We start from the raw sequence: 15991 nt of genomic DNA, 5'->3' as shown, positions 1-15991 counted from the left end.
ACTTACCACACTGTTTAGGCCCAATTCCAACTGCTTTTGGCAGCTAAACAGTGTTGAGCCTCTTTAGTAGTTTAATTTAAGATCCCCTGCTAATATCATGTCCTGTAGGTCTTTTTACATTGCCAACACATGATTTTTTTCAGTAAGCAAAAACAGTTAGGAAACTTTTTTATTAGCTTACCTGGTGATAGAAGTAGAAGAGGGCAAAAAAGTGCCTCTATCTCACCTACAGCCATACCACATTGGATATGCCCAATCTCGTCTGATCTTGGAAGCTAAACAGTGTTGGGCCTGGTTAGTACTTGGGTGGGAGACCACATGGGAACACCAGGTGCTGTAGGTTTTTTCACATTACTGGCAAATTGTTTTTATTCTCTAGCTATTTAAATTGGAAACTTTTTCTTTTTATTGCCAGTACAGACATTTGGAAGAGGTCAAACAGACATAATAGCCATCACCTAAAGACTTACCACACTGTTTAGGCCCAATTCCAACTGCTTTTGGCAGCTAAACAGTGTATGAGCCTCTTTAGTAGTTTCATTTAAGATCCCCTGCTAATATCATGTCCTGTAGGTCTTTTTACATTACCAAAACATGATTTTTTTCATTAAGCCAAAACAGTTAGGAAACTTTTTTATTAGCTTACCTGGTGATAGAAGTAGAAGAGGGCAAAAAAGTGCATGTATCTCACCTACAGCCATACCACATTGGATAGGCCCAATCTCGTCTGATCTTGGAAGCTAAGCAGTGTTGGGCCTGGTTAGTACTTGGGTGGGAGACCACATGGGAACACCAGGTGCTGTAGGTTTTTTCACATTACTGTCAAATTGTTTTTATTCTCTATCTATTTAAATTGGAAACTTTTTCTTTTTTTTTTTTTTTTTTTTTTTTTAAAGATATTTTATTAAATTTTCACATAAGAGAAAAAACAATCATTACGGTCAAAATGATCCACATTCAGAAAATACAATTCTGTCATTAGAAATTAGTCTAAAATAATAGACTTGCAAACAGCAATAAAGTAATGATTCATTGAGCGCTTTGTTTACACACTTTAAACTAAAACAAGTTTTAAGAAATGGGGGGGGGGGGAGCAGACAAAAGGGACACACATAGGGGGAAGAAAAATATAGCGAATAGGGGGAAGCTGTATAAGCATACATTAATGATAACAAAGTTATTACTAAGAACAGAAAGATACCTTATCACTTAGATATTTAGATCAATAGGTAACATCATACTCCGGTGGAAATCTGTCGAAGTAGGTTCCAGGTGGTATTCTCAAACAGTTTCATTATATGGTCTTTGGTCTGCTTATCTAATATATTAATAAAGAACTCCCATTTTTTATAAAAATTTTCAACTCCGGACTCAATATCGGGAATAGTTGAGCGTCTATCACAATATAAAACCTGCAGTAATTTTTGTTTTACTTCTGCAAGAGAAGGGGTAGATCTCCGAGTCCAGTGAATTAGAATTGCTTTTTTTGCAACAGTGATAATTACAGCTAATATACGTATTTTAAACTTTTTATCCTGACCCAAGTTCCAATTTTTAAAATTCCCACAAATACATGCCAGGGGATCAGGAGACAGATGGGTGGAAAACATAATATTAATAAATTGTACAATTTTGTGCCAGAATTTTTTTATTTTTCTGCATTGCATATACAGTGAATAAAATCAGCATGAGATTTTTTACATTTGATACAGGCACCAGTTTCAAGAGCGTTCATATATTTCCTTTGTGCAGGGGGGGGAGATGTAAGCCCTGTGTAGCATTCTAATATGGACCTCTTGTAGGTAAGAGGAATGTAAATATTTTAGTGTGGGTTCATACTGAGACAGGAGATCTGACTGCAATCTTATTTCGGGAATATCTGTCATCCATTTATGTGTGGTTAGGGACCAACTATCAGAAGCCAACAGAGAAACTAATGGTATATATAGTGTACTAATTTTGTACGGAATGGTAGATAAAAGTTTGAGAAAGGAGAGGAAAAGGATTGCTGTGTTATCAGTTGAAGCAGGGGTAGGCAGGGACCTAGCATAATGTCTGACTTGGAGATACATGTAAAAGTTATGGTTAGGGAGACTGTAGGTGGACTGAAGGTCCGTGAATGGGCGTAAAATGCCTCCTGGGTCAAAAACTTTTGCAATTGATGCCAAACCCTTCTCTTTCCATTGGAAAAACGTTATATTGGACAGTGATGGAGGGAAGGCTGGGTTGCCCCATAACGAGACATATGGAGAATAAAGAGGGCTACAATGGAATTTCTTATTGATAGTTTTCCAGGCATGGTAGGTATCTGTAAACAGTAAGTGTTCCTTAATAAAAGTAGGTAGCTCCGAACATTTAGAGTGTAACAAACCATTTGGTGAGTATGGGGAAAATAATGCAGAGTCTAATTTGTAGTCTGTAAACGAGCTAGTTTCGAGCAACCAATCACTGATGTATCGAAAAAATATGGCGTTGGAGTAATGAGCTAGATCAGGAAAGCCCAAACCTCCTTTCTGCCGGGGTAATATCAATTTAGCATAGGCTATTCGAGGTCGTTTCCCCTGCCACAAAAACCGGGAGAGAAGAGAGTTCAATGTCTTCAAATCTTTGGTCAGCAACTTTATCGGTATCATCTGCATTATGTAAAAAAGCTTTGGGAACAGCACACTCTTTATGGCTGCCAGTCTCCCTAATAGGGAGATGGGCAAGGACATCCAATTATCTAAGTAACTTTTTATATTATTTATCATAGGGGTGAAATTTAATTTATAGAGCTCCGATAAGTCAGAGGGGATGTGAATACCCAAATACTTAATGGACTTATCCGAGATGTGGAAAGATTGGAGAACAGGTAGTGATTGAAAATAGGATGGAGTCCCCTGTATTGGAAGAATTTCCGATTTGTCTAGATTAACTTTGTAACCAGAAATCACGCCGAAGGAGGCAATTAGGTCAAGGACTGCAGGTAAAGAAGTCTCAGGATTAGAGAGATACAGTATCATATCGTCTGCATAAAGGGATACCTTAAGTGAGTATGATTGAATATTAATGCCTTCGATTAGGGATGAATTGCGTATAGCAATTGCTAATGGCTCTATTGCGATGGCAAATAACAGAGGGGATAGTGGGCATCCTTGTCTAGTGCCTTTAGAAATATTAAAAGGTAAAGATATCGAGCCGTTACATGACATTTGAGATAATGGCGCGTGATAAAGGGTACGGAGAATAGTAATGAAGCCAGGGGAAAAGCCAAATTGAGCAAGTGTTGTGAAAAGGTAATCCCATTTTATTAGATCAAATGCCTTTTCGGCGTCAAATGAGACTATTAGTTTAGGAGAGGTAAGGGATGAGTGTTTAGAATAGTGTATCGCTCCCAATAGCCTCCGCACATTTACTACAGAATGCCGCCCCAGAATGAAGCCTGTCTGGTCGGGATGGATAATCTGAGGCAAAAACTGTTTCAGGCGATCCGCCAAAATTTTTGTAAATAATTTATAATCATAATTAAGTAAAGAGATAGGTCTGTAGGACCCAGGTAGAGATAGATCTTTGCCCGGCTTGGGGAGTAACCTGATGACTGCGGAATTAAAGTAAAGTGGTATTGTATGAGAGAGAATAATATTGTTATAAAAGGCCACCAAGCTCTCCCCAAACCGAGGCAATAAAATTTTATAGAACTCTGCAGACAGACCATCTGGACCAGGGGCCTTGTAGGGTTTAGATTGCTGAATTACCCTTGTGACTTCTTCAATCGTGACGGGAGCTTCTAATCTTTGTGAGAACTCTTCCGGTAGTTGTGGCAGGGTGGGAAACACCCAAGGGTTCGGGGGTAAGTTCATAGTGAAAGTGGGGTCTGTATGAACAGATTCAGAGTAAATTTTGGAATAAAAATTCTTCATCACATCAGTGAGTTGGTCGCTCGAAGTCGTCATAGAGCCATCTACATTGCGTAGGGGGTGGACTAACATTGAGGGTTGAGTCCCTCGTAATAAGTTGGATAAGAGTTTGCCAGTTTTATTCCCATATCTATGAAATCTAAAATTAGAGGAAAAAAGGTAGCGGTCACTTTTAGTCTTTAAGAATTCATCAAAATGTATTTTTGCTGTGTTATAAGCTGTTTTATTTATCAAAGTGGGGGCTGATTTAAAGGTCTGGAATGAATTAGTTAAGTTGGATTGTAACTCAAGATAAGAAGTGGACATTTTCTTGTTTTCTGCGGCCACATATGAAATAATAACGCCTCGAAGGACCGCTTTACCAGTCTGCCAAAACAAGGAAGGATCAGTGACCTCACAATCTGAGTTTGCATTTTTAAAATCCATCCAAGCAGCATCTAATTTGTTTCGGAAGGATATGGATTGGGAAAGATATGTAGGAAATTTTCATAATCGGAAAGGGCCTTTATTTACATTAGTTTGAAGTGTTATCCACACTAGTGCATGGTCTGAAAGACAAATTGGCTCGATGGTGACTTCATTTATATTAGGGAAAAGAGAGGTGGCTACTAGAATGTAATCAATTCTAGAGAGGGTTTGATGGGCTGCTGAGAGGCAAGTATAGTCTCTCTCCGTAGGGTTAACGGCTCTCCATGTATCTACCAAATGAAGTTGTTTGGCCAACGCAGGAACTCCTAACTTTGGTAGTGTGTTGGGTGATTTCTGTGAGGAAGATTTGTCTAAAATGGGAGAAGAGACAAGGTTAAAATCTCCTAATAAAATCAGTGGAGCAGAGGTACGGGTTATTAGTTTGGAGAACAATGTAGAGAAAAATGATTTTCTATAGACATTTGGGGCATATACGGTACATAATATATAAGGTTGATCATCAAGAGTCATCTCAGTGATTAGATAACGACCCTCCGGGTCAGCATCGATTAAAGAGACCAAAATTGCCAAGTTCCGTCTAACTAATATTGCCACCCCGCGGGATTTGGAATTGTAGGGAGCAGCCGCTAATACCTTCCATCCCATCATTTGCAACTTAAGAGTTTCCGCTGCTGTTAGGTGGGTTTCTTGGAGGCAAGCTATGTCTAGTTTCTGTTTAGTAATATACGTAAGCAATTTCCGTCTCTTGGCGGGGGAATTAACGCCCCTCACGTTCCAAGTACCTATTTTAACAGTCATCTAAGTGATGGGGGTGCTGTATGAAAACCAGGTAATAACATTGATACCAGTACCGCTAAATCTTAGATTAATAAAAGAAGGGGAATGGGCAGAAACATATGGAAGGAGACAGACAAACAGACAGGGGAAAAACAATAAACAACCTGAATAGGCCTGAGAGTATAACTCCGGCCTGAATTTAAACATAGTATATAATGTAAATATCACAAAGTAGCATACAATCCGGGAGTTGGGCTTTCTAACCTCGGACATAATGATTACGTTCGAAGTAAAAGAAGGTCCCGGCCCTAGTCATCTAACGCATCATGAAAACAATATAAAGAAACAGAACACACTCTATAAACAGGATTCCGCAACTAATTATCAGTAGAGGAAATCAGTTGGTATAATGAGATTAGCTAGATTCTCAATATTAGTATTACAACTACAAGAGCTTCAGTAAACATTTCTATCATTAGTGTTTAAGCAATATAAATTGGACTAGTAAAATTAAACCTTAGGTAGTAAAACAGTTATATATAGTAGAGAACTTGCGGCACTCAATGGGCATCTGAAGGTGGATCTGAGATATCCTGGGAGAAAGAAGCTGAACGTCTCTCATCTTTCAAAAAGGCCTCAGCGTCTGCTGGTGTATTAAAGTCATTATAGGCAGTTCCATTGAAAATTCTGAGCTTGGCAGGATATATCAACGCAAATTTTCGCTGGTCAGTCACCAGGCGGGAGCAGATTGGGGAAAAGGCCTTCCGAGCCCGAGACAGTTCCACTGAAAAATCTTGAAACAGGAACAATTTGGATGATTCCCAAATGATGTCTTTTTTGTTTCTCGAGGCAGACCAAATGGCTTGTTTATGAAGATAATTAAGGCAACGGAATAGGACAACTCGGGGGCGGTTGGGTGTGGTAGGAGAATGTTGTCCTACACGGTGAACTCTTTCGATTATCAGGTCCCGACATTCAGCTTCGATGTTTAGAAGTGTAGGCAGGGTATTTCTTACGAAATGAGCCAAAGCCGGTCCTTTGATTGATTCTGGTAGGCCAACCAAGCGGATATTGTTCCGGCGAGAACGGTTTTCAAGGTCGTCGACCTTATTCCATAACTGGTAATTGCTTTTATCCAATCTGGGGACTGTTTGCTTAAGGTGTGACACATCGTGGAACATTTCGCCCACTCTGTGTTCCGTTTCGTCCACTCTATGCGTAAGGTGTTGTAGTTGTGAAGATATGTCCGCTACAGCTTTAGTCAGTAGTGGACCCATGGTTGCTTTTATGGCCTCCACTACATCGTTATAAGTAACATAAGAGTCTTGTGCAGCAACTGATTTTTTTGACGCCGGTGATAAGGCTGTAGTTTCTGAATCGGATGTCATGTTGGGGTCAGCACGTCGTTTCTCCTGACGTTGCTGAAGAGGTTGTGTTTGGTTAGGGGTAGACCGGAACTTATCCATATGTGTGGTAGTAGGAATCAAAATTATTCAATATATTGAAGTGAGTGTCAGTTTCAGAGTGTCACTGAGATGATGATCAAGGCGGGACCTTGTGGCGAGGTGCCTAGTACAGTCTAACAAGTTTTTGCATGCGAAGCTTGTAGATAGGAATTTCTGTGAATTGAGTCAGGTAGAAATATATTAAGAGACTCGAGACCATCTGTAGGTTGTATCCTGACCTGCAGGCCCACAAACTGTCACAGCTCGCAGAGTGGCCAGCACTGCCCTAATAGGGTTCAGTGATGATTCATACAATGTATATGCAATGCTAGTCTGGATCACAGAGAATTCAGGGGGGGACTGGTGGAAGATGACAGGATCCACTTGTAGCTAAGGACCAGGGAAGGAGAACACTGCTGTAATATATAATGTAAATTGCTGTATGCACAGAAGGATAGATTATGAGCCTGTATCAATCCCCAGGCAGCTGGAGTCCAAGCTGAGAGAGGTAGGTAAGGTATTATAGGGATTGAGCAGGTTATAAAACGCTGTAACACAATTCCAGTGACTGTCTAATGTGACAGAGTGAAGTAAAATGGCCGCCGCTGCTGCAGAGGTACAGTCACTGAGAGGCAGCTAAATCAGATCCCCCCTCACTTCTGTTCGTTATTGATATTATCAGGGCGCCTTGGGAGGGCCCCCGGAGGTAGGGGAGAGGCAGGGGGGAGAGCTAATGTCTTTAGGTACCTTTTGCGGCTCCGTACGTCCGCGGACGCCGCTCCGGAGCTCAAATCCCGGCGAGGCCTCAAAATTTAGGTCCCGGCTTCTCCCGGCGGGTAGGCCGCAACCTGCAGAAACGTCTGGAGACGTTCCCCGGCTCCGCAGCTATCCCCGGCAGGTGTCCCCGGTGTCCAGCTGTTAAGTACCAGCAGTCTGGGGCGAGATACAGCAGGGGGTCAGCTGCAAGAGGGTGAATTGTGGCCCTCAGGTGCAGAGCTCCTAGATCAAGCAGCTACTCCGGGTCCCGGTCAGGCCACGCCCCCTCAACTTTTTCTTTTTATTGCCAGCACAGACATTTAGAAGAGGTCAAACATACACAATAGCCATCACCTAAAGACTTACCACACTGTTTGGGCCCAATTCCAACTGCTTTTGGCAGCTAAACAGTGTTGAGCCTCTTTAGTAGTTTAATTTAAGATCCCCTGCTTATATCATGTCATGTAGGTCTTTTTACATTGCCAAAACATGATTTTTTTCAGTAAGCAAAAACAGTTAGGAAACTTTTTTATTAGCTTACCTGGTGATAGAAGTAGAAGAGGGCAAAAAAGTGCCTGTATCTCACCTACAGCCATACCACATTGGATAGGCCCAATCTCGTCTGATCTTGGAAGCTAAGCAGTGTTGGGCCTGGTTAGTACTTGGGTGGGAGACCACATGGGAACACCTGGTGCTGTAGGTTTTTTCACATTACTGGCAAATTGTTTTTATTCTCTAGCTATTTAAATTGGAAACTTTTTCTTTTTATTGCCAGTACAGACATTTGGAAGAGGTCAAACAGACACAATAGCCATCACCTAAAGACTTACCACACTGTTTAGGCCCAATTCCAACTGCTTTTGGCAGCTTAACAGTGTATGAGCCTCTTTAGTAGTTTCATTTAAGATCCCCTGCTAATATCATGTCCTGTAGGTCTTTTTACATTACCAAAACATGATTTTTTTCATTAAGCCAAAACAGTTAGGAAACTTTTTTATTAGCTTACCTGGTGATAGAAGTAGTAGAGGGCAAAAAAGTGCATGTATCTCACCTACAGGCATACCACATTGGATAGGCCCAATCTCGTCTGATCTTGGAAGCTAAGCAGTGTTGGGCCTGGTTAGTACTTGGGTGGGAGGCCACATGGGAACACCAGGTGCGGTAGGTTTTTTCACATTACTGGCAAATTGTTTTTATTCTCTATCTATTTAAATTGGAAACTTTTTCTTTTTATTGCCAGCACAGACATTTAGAAGAGGTCAAACATACACAATAGCCATCACCTAAAGACTTACCACACTGTTTAGGCCCAATTCCAACTGCTTTTGGCAGCTAAACAGTGTTGAGCCTCTTTAGTAGTTTAATTTAAGATCCCCTGCTAATATCATGTCCTGTAGGTCTTTTTACATTGCCAACACATGATTTTTTTCAGTAAGCAAAAACAGTTACGAAACTTTTTTATTAGCTTACCTGGTGATAGAAGTAGAAGAGGGCAAAAAAGTGGCTGTATCTCACATACAGCCATACCACATTGGATATGTCCAATCTCGTCTGATCTTGGAAGCTAAGCAGTGTTGGGCCTGGTTAGTACTTGGGTGGGAGACCACATGGGAACACCAGGTGCTGTAGGTTTTTTTCACATTACTGGCAAATTGTTTTTATTCTCTAGCTATTTAAATTGGAAACTTTTTCTTTTTATTGCCTGTAGAGACATTTGGAAGAGGTCAAACAGACATAATAGCCATCACCTAAAGACTTACCACACTGTTTAGGCCCAATTCCAACTGCTTTTGGCAGCTAAACAGTGTATGAGCCTCTTTAGTAGTTTCATTTAAGATCCCCTGCTAATATCATGTCCTGTAGGTCTTTTTACATTACCAAAACATGATTTTTTTCATTAAGCCAAAACAGTTAGGAAACTTTTTTATTAGCTTACCTGGTGATAGAAGTAGAAGAGGGCAAAAAAGTGCATGTATCTCACCTACAGCCATACCACATTGGATAGGCCCAATCTCGTCTGATCTTGGAAGCTAAGCAGTGTTGGGCCTGGTTAGTACTTGGGTGGGAGACCACATGGGAACACCAGGTGCTGTAGGTTTTTTCACATTACTGGCAAATTGTTTTTATTCTCTAGCTATTTAAATTGGAAACTTTTTCTTTTTATTGCCAGCACACACATTTAGAAGAGGTAAAACAGACACAATAGCCATCACCTAAAGACTTACCACACCGTTTAGGCCCAATTCCAACTGCTTTTGGCAGCTAAACAGTGTTGAGCCTCTTTAGTAGTTTAATTTAAGATCCCCTGCTAATATCATGTCCTGTAGGTCTTTTTACATTACCAACACATGATTTTTTTCAGTAAGCAAAAACAGTTAGGAAGCTTTTTTATTAGCTTACCTGGTGATAGAAGAGAAGAGGGCAAAAAAGAGCATGTATCGCACCTACAGCCATACCACATTGGATAGGCCCAATCTCGTCTGATCTTGGAAGCTAAGCAGTGTTGGGCCTGGTTAGTACTTGGGTGGGAGACCACATGGCAACACCAGGTGCTGTAGGTTTTTTCACATTACTGGCAAATTGTTTTTATTCTCTATCTATTTAAATTGGAAACTTTTTCTTTTTATTGCCAGCACAGACATTTAGAAGAGGTCAAACAGACACAATAGCCATCACCTAAAGACTTACCACACTGTTTAGGCCCAATTCCAACTGCTTTTGGCAGCTAAACAGTGTTGAGCCTCTTTAGTAGTTTAATTTAAGATCCCCTGCTTATATCATGTCATGTAGGTCTTTTTACATTGCCAAAACATGATTTTTTTCAGTAAGCAAAAACAGTTAGGAAACTTTTTTATTAGCTTACCTGGTGATAGAAGTAGAAGAGGGCAAAAAAGTGCCTGTATCTCACCTACAGCCATACCACATTGGATAGGCCCAATCTCGTCTGATCTTGGAAGCTAAGCAGTGTTGGGCCTGGTTAGTACTTGGGTGGGAGACCACATGGGAACACCAGGTGCTGTAGGTTTTTTCACATTACTGGCAAATTGTTTTTATTCTCTAGCTATTTAAATTGGAAACTTTTTCTTTTTATTGCCAGTACAGACATTTGAAAGAGGTCAAACAGACACAATAGCCATCACCTAAAGACTTACCACACTGTTTAGGCCCAATTCCAACTGCTTTTGGCAGCTAAACAGTGTATGAGCCTCTTTAGTAGTTTCATTTAAGATCCCCTGCTAATATCATGTCCTGTTGGTCTTTTTACATTACCAAAACATGATTTTATTTCAGTAAGCCAAAACAGTTAGGAAACTTTTTTATTAGCTTAACTGGTGATAGAAGTAGAAGAGGGCAAAAAAGTGCCTGTATCTCACCTACAGCCATACCACATTGGATAGGCCCAATCTCGTCTGATCTTGGAAGCTAAGCAGCGTTGGACCTGGTTAGTACTTGGGTGGGAGACCACATGGGAACACCAGGTGCTGTAGGTTTTTTCACATTACTGTCAAATTTTTTTATTCTCAATCTATTTAAATTGGAAACTTTTTCTTTTTATTGCCTGCACAGACATTTAGAAGAGGTCAAACATACACAATAGCCATCACCTAAAGACTTACCACACTGTTTAGGCCCAATTCCAACTGCTTTTGGCAGCTAAACAGTGTTGAGCCTCTTTAGTAGTTTAATTTAAGATCCCCTGCTAATATCATGTCCTGTAGGTCTTTTTACATTGCCAAAACATGATTTTTTTCAGTAAGCAAAAACAGTTAGGAAACTTTTTTATTAGCTTACCTGGTGATAGAAGTAGAAGAGGGCAAAAAAGTGCATGTATCTCACCTACAGCCATAGCACATTGGATAGGCCCAATCTCGTCTGATCTTGGAAGCTAAGCAGTGTTGGGCCTGGTTAGTACTTGGGTGGGAGACCACATGGGAACACCAGGTGCTGTAGGTTTTTTCACATTACTGGCAAATTGTTTTTATTCTCTAGCTATTTAAATTGGATACTTTTTCTTTTTATTGCCTGTAGAGACATTTGTAAGAGGTCAAACAGACACAATAGCCATCACCTAAAGACTTACCACACTGTTTAGGCCCAATTCCAACTGCTTTTGGCAGCTAAACAGTGTTGAGCCTCTTTAGTAGTTTAATTTAAGATCCCCTGCTAATATCATGTCCTGTAGGTCTTTTTACATTACCAACACATGATTTTTTTCAGTAAGCAAAAACAGTTAGGAAGCTTTTTTATTAGCTTACCTGGTGATAGAAGAGAAGAGGGCAAAAAAGAGCATGTATCTCACCTACAGCCATACCACATTGGATAGGCCCAATCTCGTCTGATCTTGGAAGCTAAGCAGTGTTGGTCCTGGTTAGTACTTGGGTGGGAGACCACATGAGAACACCTGGTGCTGTAGGTTTTTTCACATTACTGGCAAATTGTTTTTATTCTCTAGCTATTTAAATTGGAAACTTTTTTTTTTATTGCCAGTACAGACATTTGGAAGAGGTCAAACAGACATAATAGCCATCACCTAAAGACTTACCACACTGTTTAGGCCCAATTCCAACTGCTTTTGGCAGCTAAACAGTGTATGAGCCTCTTTAGTAGTTTCATTTAAGATCCCCTGCTAATATCATGTCCTGTAGGTCTTTTTACATTACCAAAACATGATTTTTTTCATTAAGCCAAAACAGTTAGGAAACTTTTTTATTAGCTTACCTGGTGATAGAAGTAAAAGAGGGCAAAAAAGTGCATGTATCTCACCTACAGCCATACCACATTGGATAGGCCCAATCTCGTCTGATCTTGGAAGCTAAGCAGTGTTGGGCCTGGTTAGTACTTGGGTGGGAGACCACATGGGAACACCAGGTGCTGTAGGTTTTTTCACATTACTGGCAAATTGTTTTTATTCTCTATCTATTTAAATTAGAAACTTTTTCTTTTTATTGCCAGCACAGACATTTAGAAGAGGTCAAACATACACAATAGCCATCACCTAAAGACTTACCACACTGTTTAGGCCCAATTCCAACTGCTTTTGGCAGCTAAACAGTGTTGAGCCTCTTTAGTAGTTTAATTTAAGATCCCCTGCTTATATCATGTCATGTAGGTCTTTTTACATTGCCAAAACATGATTTTTTTCAGTAAGCAAAAACAGTTAGGAAGCTTTTTTATTAGCTTACCTGGTGATAGAAGAGAAGAGGGCAAAAAAGAGCATGTATCTCACCTACAGCCATACCACATTGGATAGGCCCAATCTCGTCTGATCTTGGAAGCTAAGCAGTGTTGGGCCTGGTTAGTACTTGGGTGGGAGACCACATGGGAACACCAGGTGCTGTAGGTTTTTTCACATTACTGGCAAATTGTTTTTATTCTCTGGCTATTTAAATTGGAAACTTTTTATTTTTATTGCCTGTAGAGACATTTGTAAGAGGTCAAACAGACACAATAGCCATCACCTAAAGACTTACCACACTGTTTAGGCCCAATTCCAACTGCTTTTGGCAGCTAAACAGTGTTGAGCCTCTTTAGTAGTTTAATTTAAGATCCCCTGCTAATATCATGTCCTGAAGGTCTTTTTACATTACCAACACATGATTTTTTTCAGTAAGCAAAAACAGTTAGGAAGCTTTTTTATTAGCTTACCTGGTGATAGAAGTAGAAGAGGGCAAAAAAGAGCATGTATCTCACCTACAGCCATACCACATTGGATAGGCCCAATCTCGTCTGATCTTGGAAGCTAAGCAGTGTTGGGCCTGGTTAGTACTTGGGTGGGAGACCACATTGGAACACCAGATGCTGTAGGTTTTTTCACATTACTGGCAAATTGTTTTTATTCTCTATCTATTTAAATTGGAAACTTTTTCTTTTTATTGCCAGCACAGACATTTAGAAGAGGTCAAACATACACAATAGCCATCACCTAAAGACTTACCACACTGTTTAGGCCCAATTCCAACTGCTTTTGGCAGCTAAACAGTGTTGAGCCTCTTTATTAGTTTAATTTAAGATCCCCTGGTAATATCATGTCCTGTAGGTCTTTTTACATTGCCAAAACATGATTTTTTTCAGTAAGCAAAAACAGTTAGGAAACTTTTTGGTACTTGTGAGTTATCCGGGCGCCCGATGTGGAAATTGAATGTCAGTACAATAAGCATACGATGCGACGCGATGCGACGCGATTTGCCATCGCGTCGTAATCGCGTCGCATCGTATGCTATTGTATGGTATACAATGGCATGCGATGCGACGCGACGCGATTTTAACACTTCCCGCCCATTTTTAAACCCGCCCTCTGCCACATCTGGCACAAAATCACTGTGAGGGAGTTTTGACAGGAGAAAACAAGTGATTTGCAGTGTTGGTGTGTCTCAGAGTATTTGTGAGGTGAAATTTCTGAAATTTGCCCCATATTGCCACATTTTGCCCCTTACACCCTATTTCCCAGTATGGCTTTGGTGGACAGTGTCTTCAGCCTCCCCAAAACTGAAGAGGATACAGTTCAATTCATGCAGGACAATGGGCTGCTTCCATCCACAGCTACCTGTCCAAATGGACACCCAATGCGCCTGTCTGTAAAAGAGCGCAAATGGCGCTGCTACATCAAAAGTTGTGGGAAAAAGCAGAGTCTGCGGGCCTCGCTATTTTACCCCGGATGCAGGCTGCCATTTATGACCATACTGCGCTTTATTTTCTGTTGGTGTGACGAACTCACATCTATAGAGTTTTGCACCAAGAATTTAAAGATATGTAATAAAAGCACTATCTTTTTCAATGCATTGATGCGGGAGGCATGTCAATGCGACCTGATGTCCCAGCCTCAACGCCGGATAGGGGGACCAGGCAAAATAGTTGAAGTTGATGAGACACTCTTTGCAAAGAGACAAGCCAATGTCGGCAGAGTTCTCCCACAGCAGTGGGTGTTTGGAGGAGTGTGTCGTGAAACAGGGGACTGTTTTATGCTACCAGTGGAGAAGCGAGATGCGACAACTCTGATTAATGCAATTGTGGAGCACATCGAGCCTGGAACTACAATTGTCAGCGATTGCTGGCGGGCGTTCAAAACCGCAGAACTGGAGCGGGCTGGATACAGTCACTTGAGAGTGAACCACAGATACAATTTTGTGGACCCGGACACTGGAGCACACACCCAAAACATCGAAAGACTATGGGGATGTGCAAAATGGCGGAACAAACGCCAGCGGGGCACAGCCCGCCATCACCTTGACTCTTATATGCAGGAGTTTGTGTGGCGAAAGTGCCTGGCGGGTGACAGCCCATTTAACCGCATTCTACATGCACTCAGTTTGTTGGATAAATAATTACGGTGATTAATTATTGTATGCTATGTGTTGTTGTTATTATAATTTATTTCTGATATATGCTAATTACAGTTATTCCTTAAATTCTGTTGTCCTTAATGTGTCAGAAATGAATGATATTGATGAATGATATTGGATGTTCACAACCAAGCCACTATCAACATGAACCCGAAGCGTGGCGAGCGCAGCGAGCCCGCGAGGGGCGGCGGTACGCGTCCTCCGACCTTTTCATGCCCTACTATCCACTAGGGCGTGGAGTGAGAATAGAATAGTGTGGCGAGCGCAGCGAGCCACCGAGGCCCGAAGCATGGCGAGCGCAGCGAGCCCCGCGAGGGGACACGGATACCTGTGAAGCCCATGAAGGTATGCGCTCACCTGTGAAGGTATCTGCGTCCCCTCGCGGGGCTGGCTGCGCTCGCCACGCTTCGGGCCTCGGTGGCTCGCAGCGCTCGCCACACTATTCTATTCTCACTCCACGCCCTAGTGGATAGTAGGGCATGAAAAGGTCGGAGGACGCGTACCGCCGCCCCTCGCGGGCTCGCTGCGCTCGCCACGCTTCGGGTTGGCGTCAATAGTGGAGTGGCGTTAACAATGGGGATGGGATTTACGTTTTGTCACTTTTTGGGGGTTTTGCCCTGCTAAAATCGGGTGCTGATCTCGTCGCGTCGCATCGCATGCCATGTGGTTAACATGCGATGCGACGTGATCAGATCAGATGGTACCCGATGTAAAATCGGGGTCGGGTGCTGATCTCGTCGCGTCGCATCGCATGCCATTTGGTTAACACACGATGCGACGCGATCCGATCCGATGCTACACGATCAAAAATCGGGCGCCCAGATAACTCACAAGTACCAACTTTTTTATTAGCTTACCTGGTGATAGAAGTAGAAGAGGGCAAAAAAGTGCCTGTATCTCATCTACAGCCATAGCACATTGGATAGGCCCAATCTCGTATGATCTTGGAAGCTAAGCAGTGTTGGGCCTGGTTAGTACTTGGGTGGGAGACCACATGGGAACACCAGGTTTTTTCACATTACTGGCAAATTGTTTTTATTCTCTAGCTATTTAAATTGGAAACTTTTTCTTTTTATTGCCTGTAGAGACATTTGTAAGAGGTCAAACAGACACAATAGCCATCACCTAAAGACTTACCACACTGTTTAGGCCCAATTCCAACTGCTTTTGGCAGCTAAACAGTGTTGAGCCTCTTTAGTAGTTTAATTTAAGATCCCCTGCTAATATCATGTCCTGTAGGTCTTTTTACATTACCAACACATGATTTTTTTCAGAAGGAAAAACAGTTAGGAAGCTTTTTTATTAGCTTACCTGGTGATAGAAGTAGAAGAGGGCCAAAAAGTGCCTG

At 41.6% G+C, this 15991-nt stretch overlaps 13 non-coding genes and 2 pseudogenes across 13 annotated transcripts; all 15 read left to right on the top strand.

The window, feature by feature from the left end:
* Positions 1–224: 224 nt before the first annotated feature.
* LOC146021423 (5S ribosomal RNA) lies at positions 225–343 on the top strand. The gene has a single exon (XR_014450910.1). It is a non-coding gene; the product is annotated as a 5S ribosomal RNA (ribosomal RNA).
* A 346-nt stretch (positions 344–689) lies between these two features.
* On the top strand, positions 690–808 carry LOC146021843 (5S ribosomal RNA). Its single transcript, XR_014451317.1, has one exon. It is a non-coding gene; the product is annotated as a 5S ribosomal RNA (ribosomal RNA).
* Positions 809–7887: 7079 nt separating this feature from the next.
* LOC146022181 (5S ribosomal RNA) lies at positions 7888–8006 on the top strand. The gene has a single exon (XR_014451647.1). It is a non-coding gene; the product is annotated as a 5S ribosomal RNA (ribosomal RNA).
* Positions 8007–8352: 346 nt separating this feature from the next.
* Positions 8353–8471, top strand: LOC146024928 (5S ribosomal RNA; annotated as a pseudogene).
* Positions 8472–8816: 345 nt separating this feature from the next.
* LOC146023571 (5S ribosomal RNA) lies at positions 8817–8935 on the top strand. Its single transcript, XR_014452984.1, has one exon. It is a non-coding gene; the product is annotated as a 5S ribosomal RNA (ribosomal RNA).
* A 347-nt stretch (positions 8936–9282) lies between these two features.
* LOC146021841 (5S ribosomal RNA) lies at positions 9283–9401 on the top strand. The gene has a single exon (XR_014451315.1). It is a non-coding gene; the product is annotated as a 5S ribosomal RNA (ribosomal RNA).
* A 344-nt stretch (positions 9402–9745) lies between these two features.
* LOC146024266 (5S ribosomal RNA) lies at positions 9746–9864 on the top strand. Its single transcript, XR_014453652.1, has one exon. It is a non-coding gene; the product is annotated as a 5S ribosomal RNA (ribosomal RNA).
* A 345-nt stretch (positions 9865–10209) lies between these two features.
* On the top strand, positions 10210–10328 carry LOC146021840 (5S ribosomal RNA). The gene has a single exon (XR_014451314.1). It is a non-coding gene; the product is annotated as a 5S ribosomal RNA (ribosomal RNA).
* Positions 10329–10675: 347 nt separating this feature from the next.
* Positions 10676–10794, top strand: LOC146024016 (5S ribosomal RNA). The gene has a single exon (XR_014453413.1). It is a non-coding gene; the product is annotated as a 5S ribosomal RNA (ribosomal RNA).
* A 344-nt stretch (positions 10795–11138) lies between these two features.
* Positions 11139–11257, top strand: LOC146024003 (5S ribosomal RNA). Its single transcript, XR_014453401.1, has one exon. It is a non-coding gene; the product is annotated as a 5S ribosomal RNA (ribosomal RNA).
* A 344-nt stretch (positions 11258–11601) lies between these two features.
* On the top strand, positions 11602–11720 carry LOC146023881 (5S ribosomal RNA). The gene has a single exon (XR_014453282.1). It is a non-coding gene; the product is annotated as a 5S ribosomal RNA (ribosomal RNA).
* A 345-nt stretch (positions 11721–12065) lies between these two features.
* LOC146021839 (5S ribosomal RNA) lies at positions 12066–12184 on the top strand. The gene has a single exon (XR_014451313.1). It is a non-coding gene; the product is annotated as a 5S ribosomal RNA (ribosomal RNA).
* A 344-nt stretch (positions 12185–12528) lies between these two features.
* LOC146021838 (5S ribosomal RNA) lies at positions 12529–12647 on the top strand. Its single transcript, XR_014451312.1, has one exon. It is a non-coding gene; the product is annotated as a 5S ribosomal RNA (ribosomal RNA).
* Positions 12648–12992: 345 nt separating this feature from the next.
* Positions 12993–13111, top strand: LOC146024595 (5S ribosomal RNA). The gene has a single exon (XR_014453967.1). It is a non-coding gene; the product is annotated as a 5S ribosomal RNA (ribosomal RNA).
* A 2432-nt stretch (positions 13112–15543) lies between these two features.
* On the top strand, positions 15544–15663 carry LOC146025381 (5S ribosomal RNA; annotated as a pseudogene).
* The last annotated feature ends 328 nt before the right edge of the window (positions 15664–15991 follow it).

This window comes from Crinia signifera, chromosome 7 (genome assembly GCF_055691185.1).
Source record: "Crinia signifera chromosome 7, ASM5569118v1, whole genome shotgun sequence".
Taxonomy (NCBI): Eukaryota; Metazoa; Chordata; class Amphibia; order Anura; family Myobatrachidae; genus Crinia; species Crinia signifera.
The sequence above is the reverse complement of the archived record's forward strand: the minus strand, read 5'-3'. Positions and strand labels throughout refer to the sequence as shown.